The sequence below is a fragment of the Cetorhinus maximus genome, chromosome 1, assembly GCF_964194155.1.
Source record: "Cetorhinus maximus chromosome 1, sCetMax3.hap1.1, whole genome shotgun sequence".
Taxonomy (NCBI): Eukaryota; Metazoa; Chordata; class Chondrichthyes; order Lamniformes; family Cetorhinidae; genus Cetorhinus; species Cetorhinus maximus.
This window is the reverse complement of record NC_135879.1, coordinates 239,476,412-239,488,644: the sequence shown is the minus strand read 5'-3', so window position 1 is coordinate 239,488,644 and position 12,233 is coordinate 239,476,412. Positions and strand designations below refer to the sequence as shown.

Genomic DNA, 12,233 nt, shown 5'->3' with positions numbered 1-12,233 from the left:
GCAGTAGACTAGAGGCTAAATGTTTGACAGGGAAACTGTCTATTTTTTCGGGAAACTTTGGAGAAGGGTCAAGGGTCAGAGTGCAGGGCACCTCCAAGATTGAGAAAAGCTGGGAGAGGAGACGAGCAGGATCTGGTGATTAGTTGACGCAAAGCTTGGGTTTAAAAAGCCTGAAGAATAGCAGTGGAAAGGAAAGGCTGATGATCGAAGGGAGGTCGCGCAAGAGCGAAATCAGCCTGAGGCAGAACTGAAGGGAGAAGCTTACTGTTGTCTCCAGGCTGTTTCTTAATGTGTTGATACCAATACAGTATGAGGGCAGGGGGTACAGGAGGGAGATGGAGTCAGACATCAGCCACTATTTTTCAGCATTTGTAGGATAAATGTCTTGCTTATATGTCAAATTACTTCCGACGCTACCACTTAACCAGTACGCCACCCAGAGTGCTTTACAGTTCGAAATGCTCCCGCCAGAGCATAATATCAAGTTTGGAAGGATGCAATTTGGAATTGCATTACTAGGTGTTTTTCACAGTTCTAGCAAGCTGAGTATATATGTTAAAAAAAGGGTCCCTACCCACCCACCCCACCCTAAACCCTCACTGTGCTTCACTGTGGATCCTAGTGGCAGATTTTGGATAAGAGCCAAATGCCATGGTGAAGAGATTTTCTTCATGGTTTTCTGTCAAGTTTTTTAAACTGCAGCCTTGCTGCAGGCCAACAACAAGAGGTGCCTATCCTTTTTGGGACGCTGATGAGAAATGGCCATTTTATAAATAACCTGCACACACACACACACACACACACACACACACACACACACACACGCGCGCACACACGCCACGCCCAGTTTCCCTTTAAATATAGGTCAATTCAGAGCAGTTCCTTTCACTAGTATAAAAATAAAGTATCTTTAGTTTTCAAAAAAAAACCCCCAAACACAAATATTTATCCGAGGCAGCCAGCAGACTGATAGAGGTCCCTTAGGTCCTAGCTGGTCTTGTGGTGACGAGCTCGCTTAGTCCTTTTAGTGACTGTGGTGTATTTGAAAGGTCTATGGTGCTCCCCTTTGTCTTTGGGGGGTCTTTTCATGAAATGGACCTCCCTCTGGTTCTGTTCGGTTTTCGATCCCTTCCTGGGCCGTCCTTTCCTGGTGAAGCCCAGGTACCAGCCTTTGTACTTGGCAGACATCAGAGCGGTGTAGTTATTCTCCAGGACCTCTTCTACAAACACGCACTCCCGGTTCTTTCCATTGAGCTGAAAAAGGGAAATAAAAGCGTTACTTGAGAAAGAGGAGGAGAACTGCAAATGGACGTGTGCCCTCAAAAGCGACTAAACTATAATAAAGCTCTGGTAGGGCACATCTGAAGCACTGCGTTCAGTTCTGATCACCATACTTCAAGGAGGATATGTTGTATTGGCCTTGGAAGGGGGGGTTGCAGTGCAGATTCACCAGAAAGATACTAGGGCTTAATTATGAGGTGAGAAAGCATAAACTCAGCTTGCGTTGAGCAGATGGGCAACAAATGCTGCTCTAGCCAGCGATGCCCACATCCCATTAAAGGACGATTCGGCCTGTTGCTCAATTTCACCCGGCCCGCAGCAAGATCTCGAGAAACTAAAATTAGCCTGAATACAGGACTAGCTCTTTCTATTGCCTAAATGACTTTTTTTTCATGTTGTCTCAGATGCTATTTTTAGTGAGATCCGTACAAACTCATCGTGACAGCATGGCTGCTCGTTTGTCTCTGTAACTGACCACGACGGTGCCTGCAAAAAATTAAGCCACGAGTGAACTTTAGGACAGTGTTAGACCTTTGGGTTGGGAAATTTGCCATCTAATTGAAACAAAACAATGACACCAGGAATGCTGGGAAATATGGGGCAGAATTTTACGAGTCGGCGAACGGGAGGCGGGGCCCGCTCACCGATGCGTAAAATTATGTGCGGTGATGTTGGGGGGGAACTCCCGATGTCACCGCGCCCAATTTAAATTTTTTGGAAGGCAGGAGCGCATCAAAATCAGCTGCGGGCCCGCCGACCTGTCAATGGCCAATTGAGGCCATTGACAGGGTCAATTAGGTAATTCAAGGACCTGCCTGTCCAACTTTAAGGTTGGCGAGCAGGCCAGGAGCCCCGGCGGCAACTAGAAAAGACATGAAACCTCATCCAGCGGCGGGATGAGGTTTCATGTCAGCTTTAAAAAATTTTAATAAAGATTATGTAAAAATTATGGACCTGTCCCAACTCATGTGACATTGTCACATGAGGGGACATGTAAGGAAAATTTTATTTTTCTATTTTTATCTTTTTTACATATACAGCCAATCTCCCTGAGGCAGCACTTAGCCTCAGGGAGATGAGTGCGCTCTTTCGTGCGCATGTGCGAAAGAGCGCACTCTCGATTTTGGGATTCCCCCCATCCCCAGCCTGCACAGGGCGAGCATAGAGCTTCTGTGCGGATGTCACGCTGGGCGGGCCTTAATTGGCCCGCCCACGTAGAATGGCACTGCGCCTCCGATCGGGGGTGCCGATCGGAAGTGCGCCCGTACGCGTCTGCCCATCAACTTCTCCCCGCAACGGGGGAAAAATTCAGCCCATTATCTTTGACTATGGCTGCTGTTCTGTGGGAAGAACTCAAACATTGCAAGTTGACAATGCAGTTTTATAAACTAAAGCTCCACTCACACTTGATTTTTATGTGTGTGTGTGTGGCCCGCAACTGATGTTGTCTTTGTGCGAATGGCCCATGATAAGCAAAGTGTTCCCCTGCGTTAAAGAATATTTTCTGCAATTTAGAAGAGTGGCAGGTGATATAATTGAAATGTAAAAACTATTCGAGGGCTTGTCAGGGAAGATGCTGAGAGGATATTTCCCTTGGCTAAAGAGACCAGGTTACGGGGTCACAGTCTCAGGATAAGGGGGTTGTCCACTTGGGACTGAGGTGAGGAGAAGTTTCTTCTCTCAGAAGGTTGTGAATCTTTGGAATTCTCTACCCTAGTGGACTGTGGATGCTCAACTGATTATATGTTCAAGACTGAAATTGAGAGATTTTTAGTCACCAAGTGAATGAAGGGATGTGGGGATCGGGTGGGGAAGTGGGGTTGAGGCTGAGGATCAAACGTAATTATATTAAATCCTGGCGCAGGCTGGAGGGGCTATATGGCCTTCTCCTGCTACTTCTTCTGCATTTCTCTGTTCATAGAAGATTGAGGGGTGATCTATTTGAGGAGTTTAAAATGGAAAAAGGATTTGATAGGGTAAAAAGAGAAAACTATTCCTCTGATGAGGGAATCAAAAACAAGAGAACATAAAAATTAGAGCTGGGTCACTTAGGGGTGAAATCAGGAACCAGGGCCAGGAGTTTTAGGATGGTGGGGACTTAGCACATCCCCTCCAACTCCGAGAGCCCTGTTGCCCTTTTACACTCTAACAAGCATTGATTGGCTGTAGGCGGGACTATGCTCTAACAAGCATTGATTGGCAGTAGGCGGGACTATGCTCTAATGAGCGTTGATTGGCAGTAGGCGGTACTATGTTGTAATGAGCGTTGATTGGCAGTAGACGGGACTATACTGTAATGAGCATTGATTAGCAGTAGACGGGACTATGCTGTAATGAGCGTTGATTGGCGGTAGACGGGACTATGCTGTAATGAGCGTTGATTGGCAGTAGACGGGACTATGCTGTAATGAGCGTTGATTGGCAGTAGACGGGACTATGCTGTAATGAGCGTTGATTGGCAGTAGACGGGACTATGCTGTAATGAGCGTTGATTGGCAGTAGACGGGACTATGCTGTAATGAGCGTTGATTGGCAGTAGACGGGACTATGTTGTAATGAGCGTTGATTGGCAGTAGACGGGACTATGCTGTAATGAGCGTTGATTGGCAGTAGGCGGGACTATGCTGTAATGAGCGTTGATTGGCAGTAGACGGGACTATGCTGTAATGAGCGTTGATTGGCAGTAGACGGGACTATGTTGTAATGAGCGTTGATTGGCAGTAGACGGGACTATGCTGTAATGAGCGTTGATTGGCAGTAGACGGGACTATGTTGTAATGAGCGTTGATTGGCAGTAGACGGGACTATGCTGTAATGAGCGTTGATTGGCAGTAGACGGGACTATGTTGTAATGAGCGTTGATTGGCAGTAGACGGGACTATGCTGTAATGAGCGTTGATTGGCAGTAGGCGGGACTATGCTGTAATGAGCATTGATTGGCAGTAGACGGGACTATGCGCTAACGATCGTTGTTTGGTAGTAGGCGGGTCTACACTCTAGTGAGTGTTGATTGGCAGTAGGCAGAACTATGCTGTAATGAGCGTTGATTGGCAGTAGACGGGACTTTGCTCTAACGAGCGTTGATTGGCAGTAGGCGGGACTATGTTGTAATGAGCGTTGATTGGCAGTAGACGCGACTATGCTATAATGAGTGTTGATTGGTAGTAGGCGGGACTATGCACTAACGATCGTTGTTTGGTAGCAGTGGGTCTACACTCTAGTGAGTGTTGATTGGCAGTAGGCGGGACTATGCTCTACAAGCGTTGATTGACACTAGGCGGGACTTCCATCTCTCACTCAGGAGGAAGTCCTGCCTTGAACAGCTGTTGGCCAATCAGATTAAATCAGAGTAAAATTCTGGCCCAGTTCTTCACACAAAGAGGTGGATTTTGTAGGGGGGTGGTGGCCCCAACATTGAGCCAGAAAGCCTTAAGCAACCCTGGCTCAGCCGTTTCTGGGAACCCTGACCTGATTCTGTGGCCATCAGGCAATTAACTGCCTGGCAAGGGGGCTCTCGTCCCTTTAAGCATAGCGATTCCACGTCCAACATCTGCCGGCCAATCGAAAGGCCGGCAGTTTTTCATTCCCAGCAGTGCCACTGAGTGTGGTGGCCACTGCTGGGACTGTGACTGTACCTGGCCCTGGAGTAGCATCATGAAGATGGTAGCATAGTGGTAATCCAGAGGCCCAGGCTAATGCTCTGGGGACACGGGTTCAAATCCCACCATGGGATCTAGTGGAATTTAAACTCAATTGATAAAATCTGAAATTAAAAGCTAGTCTCAGTAATGGTGACTGTGAAACTACCATTGATTGTTGTAAAAACCCATCTGGTTCACTAATGTCCTTTAGGGGAGGGAATCTGCTGTCCTTACCTGGTCTGGCCTACATGTCACTCCAAACACACAGCAATGTTGTTTACTCTTAACTGCCCTCTGAAATGGCCTAGCAAGCCACTCAGTTCATGGCAATTAAGTATGGGCAACAAATGCTGTCCTTGCCAGCAATGCCCACATCCCATGAAAGAATGAAAAAAATACAAATGGCCTTGGAACCCTAATAGGTTGGGTCAGTATCACTGCAGTTGGTCAGGCAAGCCCTAGTGAGTGGGTGTGGGGTGTCATGGGTTAGGGTGGGGGTGGGTGATTTCAGGGGCAGGGATGGCAGCCCTTGATGCGATGGACCACAGGGTACCTGATCAGGAGGGTGCCCACCTCCACCCCACCACCCTGAGCCTGCAGAGAGGCCTGTAGGTTTTTCTGGGCTGTCTTCCCACACAATTGAGGCTCCCCCTACTTCTGGCAAAGGCAGAAGGGAAGTCCATGGTTTTTTTTGAGAGAGGACGATGACAGTGCCTTTGCAGGAGAGGAAGCCATCTCCAACTTTAGCTAGCACGGGAAAGGAGGTTGGGTGTGTCAGCAATTGAGTGGGAATGGATTCAAAGGGGCAGGAGATAGATCGTATCCATGAGATGATCTCAGAGAGGGCGTAGGCAAGCTGGGAGAGAAAGTAGAAAGAGATGGAAGTCTAGGGGTGAGGTAGAATGGGCAAAGGAGGGATATGAAATTTGGTGGATATAAAGAATGTGGGGACAGGTAACAGCACCAGCTCAACAATGGTCTCAGTGATAAGCAGATCCATTAGCTCCTCTCACTAATTGTAATGAGAAGTAATGAGAGGTTGGGATTGGGGTTTGAGGAGCTGATTGATAGTGGGAAAGGGAGCCAAGGAATTGTTTTTTTCTCTTCAGGATGATTCTAATGTATTGCCAGGTCTGACCAAGGAGCCCAAGACCCAATGAAACATGGGGTTGTCAAGCCAGATCTGGCAAAGGATGGCTAAGTCAGTTATGTACCATTTTAAAGAAGGAACTTGCATTAAAGTTGCATCTTTCCCCAACCTCAGGGTATCACGTAGCTTTACGATCAAAGTGTAGTCATCATTGTAATATCTGTACACAGCAAGGTCCCACAAACAGCGCTCAAATGATGACCAGATCACCTATTTTATTAATGTTTTTTGTGGAATTAATATTGGCCAGAACACCAGAGAGAGATCTCCTCCTCTTCCTGGATAGTGCCATGGGACATTTACATTCACCTAAGAGGGTTGATGGGGCTTCGCTTTAGAATCTCAGCTGACAGAGCAGCACTACCTCAGTATCATACTGGAGTGTCAGTCCAGTTTATGGCCTCAAGCCTCTGAAGTAGAAGTTGAACCCATAAACCTCTTATTCAGAGGCAAGAGCACTAACCACTGAGACATGGCTGACACAAGAGGTCACTCGACTCTTAGTCTTGATGAAGGGAGGATGGTGGCTGTACCAGGTGGAATGGGAGATGGTTAAGCATTGCTAGGAATGTGGGCCTTCTTTGTGAGCTGACAGACTGGCTGACTCATTGAGGAGATCAGCATCTGCAGATACTGTGACAAATGGAACAGGCAGTTCAGCTTTATATTCACTCCAGTAAGCCTTGTATTCACAGTTGACAATAAGTCACTGAAGGCTAACATGTAGGTGTGGCAAGCAATTAGGAAGGCTAATGGAATGTTAGCCCTTATTGCAGGGGGATTTGAGTACAGGAGTGGTGAAGTCTTACTTCAATTGTATAGGAGCTTGGTTACACTGCACCTAGAGTACTGTGTGGAGTTTTGGTCCCTTTGCATTAGGGAGCATATTATTGCCATAGAGGTAGGTTTTTATTATTATTTGTTCATGGGATGTGGGCATTGCTGGCTATTATTTATTGCCCAGTGCATTTAAGAGTCAACCACATGGCTGTGGGTCTGGAGTCAGGTGTAGGCCAGACCAGGTAAGGATAGCAGGTTTCCTTCCCTAAAGGGCATTAGTGAACCAGGTGGGTTTTTACAACAATTGGCAATGGTTTCATGGTCATCATGAAACTCTAAATTCCAGATTTTGGATTATTGAATTCAAATTTCACCATTTGCCATGGGAGGATTTGAAACTGGGTCCCTAGAGCATTACTCTGGGTCTCTGGAATAGCAGTCCAGTGAAAATACCACTATGCCACAGCCTCCCCCATGAAGCATAGGTTCACCAGACTTGTTCCCGGGATGGCAGGACTGTCCTATGAAAAGAGATTGGGGATACCGGGCCTGTATTCTCTAGAGTTTTGAAGAATGAGAGGTGATCTCATTGAAAACTACAAAATACTTAAAGGGATAGACAGGGTAGATGCAGGTAAGATGTTATCTGTGGGTGGGGAATCTAGAACCAGGGGACACAATTTCAAAATAAGGGGGAAGCCACCTAGGACTGAGATGAGGAGAAATTTTTTTACTCAGAGGGTTGTGAATCTTTGGAATTCTCTACCCCAGAGGGCTGTGGAAGCTTAGTCATTGGGTACTTTTAAAGCAGAGATTGGCAGCTTTCTAAGTACTACTTACATAAAGGGGTATGGGGATGGTGTGGGAAAAAGGATGGAACTGGATGATCAGCTGTGATCATATTGAATGGTGGAACAGGCTGAATGACCTACTCCTGCTCCTATGTTCCTATGTTCCAATGTTCAGCATGCACAACATGATTTGCCTGTTTGCAGAGAGGAGGTGGAGGGGAATGGATATGAGAAAGGAACCAGGTAATATTTATAGGCAATGTAATCATTACTTTGGCCTAATCAATGCAGAAACCAACAGTGCTGAACCTTTGTGTAAATAGTGGTTTTGTGCCAAATGTGCCTCTAGTGTGCCAAAGCCCATGTTAAATATTTTAAATATTTGAATTTCTATTGTAGTATCATGTTGGGTCTTAAAGAAACATACACATAACTTTGTACCAGGGTCCAGGATGTAAACAAAATAAGAAAGACTTACATCTATATAGTATTTTACATCGTATTTCGAAATAAGTTTAACTTCACACACAGTTCATTACTCTGAAGTGTAGTTACCATGTGGGCAAATATGGCTGCCATATTGTGTACAGCAAGAACCCACAAACAGCAATTAGATGAATGGACCAGTTTTTGGTGGTGTTCATCCATTGAGGAATGTTGGCCAGGCCACTGACAGACCTTCTTTGACTGTAGTCATGGCATCTTTAACGTCCTCATGAGCAGGCATTTGGGGCCTCAGTTTGATGCCTCATACAAAGGTATGGCATCGCTGACATTCAGAAAATGTTCAAGGAATTCAATGCTTCTATTCTGGAACCGAGGACTTTGAAAGAATGAAAGCATTCAGACTATGCTATGTTAACTGCGTCTTAGTGGGTGGCATTACTGCCTCTGAGATTGTCGGTTCAAGTCCCAGCTGAGCCTAGGCTGACATTCCCAGCTGCAGTACTAAAGGAATGCTGCACTGTCTTCCAGATCAAATTGAGGCCCTGTCTGCTCTTTTAGCTGGATCTAAGAGGCCCCATGGAACTATTTTGACAAAGAACAGGGGAGGGGGAGTTCCTACCTGTGTTAAAGCCATTATTATCCCTCAATCTACATCGCTAAAACAGGTCACCTGGTGATTATCACCTTCCAGTTTGTGGGAGCTTGCTGTGCACAAATTGGCTGCCTCGTTTCCTACATTACAACAGTGACCACAGTTCAAAAGTAGGTGATTGTCTATAAAGCACTTTGGGGCATCCTGAGGTCATGAGTGGTGCTATATAATGCAAATGTTCCCTTTCATTCTTTATGCATGCTGAGCACCGAGGATCCTTACTTGGCTCACGCCTCCTGTTTTTACCAACTGACTCTTTATTTTCTCAACATGGAGCCAACTCTAGTCATACACCACAAACTCTTACCTTGGCCAATGCTGCGTGCTTTAGTCAGCTCAACTTTCTCCTCATTAAACACAGGATGGTAACATTCAGCAGCTGCTAGTGAGAGCCTCTAGTTGAGCAGGTGAGTTAGTCTGAACAGACATTACCTACTGTGTTTTATTGAATTGTTGCATTACGGATTGGCTTAGAGCCAACTCTGTGTTGGTTGGCAAACACTGTGAAACCCTTAAATATACAGGATCATACTGGGCCTCAATGATTTTCATTAAGGCTGCCTTAATTTTTCTGTTTTCTCAGGATACTGCCTGGCCTGACTCTGACCTGCCTGGGTGTGAGGGAGCCCAATTTAATCTTTCCTGTGCATGCTGGTCTCAGTTCTTTTTTAAATTCATTCTCGGGGGGAGGGTGGGCATTTGTTGGCCATCCCCAGTTGCCCTGAGAAGGTGGTGGTGGTCAGCCAACTCCTTGAAACACCGATAGCTGTTTGATCCAACTGAGTGGCTTGCTAGGCCACTTCAGAAGGCAGCTAAGAGACATCTACATTGGTGCAGGAACGGAAGTTACATGTAGGCTTAGAATGGGCAAGGACAGCACATTTTCTCCCCTGAGGAACATTAGTGAACGGATTGGGTTTTATACCACAATCTGTCAGCTTCACGGTCACTTTTATTGACGTCCAAATTTATTTTAAACGGGATTCAAATTCTCAAACTTTCACGGTTGGGGTTTTTCAGTTCAAACTAGACAGCCCCTGGGCTAGGAAAGAGAGGGGTGAATAAAATCAGATTGAGTTCTTGCTGCTTGCGATAGCCGATCTCACCTGCTGAATGTGTATTTGTGATGGCAATGAGGCCAAGTTTGAGGCCTGTGCCTGCCCAGGATCTAACCATTGCCCCTTGGCATTCAATGGCATTCCCATCAGTGAATCCCCCACTGTCAACATCTGGGGATTACCAGTGACCAGAAACTGAACTGGACTAGCCTTATGAATACTGTGGCTGGAAGAGCAGGTCAGAGGCTAGGAATCCTGCAGTGAGTAATTCACCTCCTGACTCCCCAAAGCCTGTCCACCATCTACAAAGCACAAGTCAGGATTGTGATGGAATACTCTCCATTTGCCTGGATGAGTACAGCTTGCACAACACTTCAGAACCTTGACACCATCGAGGACAAAGCAGCCCACACAGTAGCAGCAGTGTGTACCATCTACAAAACGCACTGCAGGAATTCACCAAGGCTCCTTCGGCAGCACCTTCCAAACCCACGACCACTACCATCTAGAAGGACAAGGGCAACAGATACATGTTGGAGGCTCCCTCGAAGCCACACACCATCCTGACTTGGAAATATATCGCCGTTCCTTCACTGTCGCTGGGTCAAAATCCTGGAATTCCCTTCCTAACAGCACTATGGGTGCACCTACACCACAGGGACTGCTGCAGTTCAAGAAGGCAGCTCACCACCACCTTCTCAAGAGCAATCAGGGATGGGCAATTAATGCTGGCCTAGCCAGCGACGTCCACATCTCATAAATGAATAAAAAAGACAAAAAGCAGGACAAATCCAACCCGGCCAATTACTGCCCCAACAATCTACTCTCGAACATCAGTAAAGTGATGGAAGGAGTCATCAACAGTGCTATCAAGCAGCACTTGCTTAGCAATAACCTGCTCATGGATGCTCAGTTTGGGTTCCACCAGGGCCACTTAGCTCCTGACCTCATTACAGTTTTGGTCCAAACTTGGACAGAAGAGCTGAACTCCCGAGGTGCGGTGAGAATGACTGCCCTTGACATCATGGCTGCATTTGACCAAGTGTGGCATCAAGGAACCCTAGCAAAACTGGAGTCAATGGGAATCAGGGGAAAACTCTCTGCTGGTTAGAGCCATACCTAGCACAAAGAAAGATGCAGGGATGATGTTTACTCTGGCTGGGGGTGCCAAGAACAAGAGATCACAATCTCAGGATAGGGGGTAGGCCATTTAAGACTGAGGTGAGGAGAAATTTCTTCACTCAGAGGATGGTGAACTTGTGGAATTCTCTACCACAGAGGGCTGTGGAAGCCAAGTCACTGAATATATTTAAGAAGGAAATAAATAGATTTCTAAACTCTAACGATGTCGAGGGGTATGGGGAGGGAGTGGGAGTACGGCATTGAGAAGAGGATCAGTCATGATCATATTGAATGGCGGAGCAGGCTTGAAGGTGGAGGAGTAGTGATTCATCAGCTAAGGGTAATAGTCATAATAATAATAATAACAATAATAATAATAACATTGCTGTGGGATGGGAGTCATATGTAGTCCAGACCAGGTAAGGATGGCAGATTTCCTTCCCTAAAGGGCATTACTGAACCAAATGGGTTTTTATCACAATCAGATTGTTTTCTCCACACCATTATTGAGACTAGCTTTTAATTTAATTGAATTTAAATTCCACCTGCCAGTTAGTTAGGAGAATCACAAAGATATTGTGCAGAAAAATCAGAGATAAGTTAATAAAGGTTAAATATTTAAACAAAATTAATCACTCTTATGCATGCAGTTAATGTGGAAAAAAATACTGATCAGGGGCCACCATGAGTAGGGCAAAACCGAGTCCTACCTTGGCCATTGTTGCATGGCTACTGAAAAAGAAAGACTTATATTTATAGACTGCTTTTCACAACCACCAGAAGGCTCACACCACCATCCCAAAGGCAATAAGGGTTGGATGACAAATGCTGGCCTTGCCAGCGATGCCTATGTCCCATGAAAGAATAAAAAGTCACTTTGGTAATGTAAGGGAATGTATTGACAGCCATAGCTCAGTTAGTATCAAGCTTTACACTGAATCAAAAAGTTCTGGGTTCAAGTCCCACTCCAGGGTGTGAGCACAATACTCAAAGCTGACACTCCAGTATGGTATAGAGGGAATCCTGCACTTTCAGAGCTCCTGTCTTTGGCATGTCAAACCGAGGTCCCAGATGCCTGTTTCGATGGATGTAAATGATCCCATAGCACCATTTTGAAGAAGAGCAGGGAAGTTATCCCTGATGTCTTGGCCAATGTTTATCCTTCAGTCAACATCACAAACAGATCATCTGGCTACTGGTAAGTATATCACTTGTTGCCACAGTGTACAAAAATATACTGCAGCTGTTGAAAGGATATAAAATTCACAGCACAGAAACAGACATTTTGGCATTTATGCTAAGCCTCCTCCC

General features: G+C 45.9%; 1 pseudogene; it reads right to left on the bottom strand.

Moving 5' to 3' along the window:
- Positions 1 to 987: 987 nt before the first annotated feature.
- Positions 988 to 12,233, bottom strand: part of LOC144679632 (fibroblast growth factor 18-like) — a 77,008-nt pseudogene continuing 65,762 nt past the window's right edge.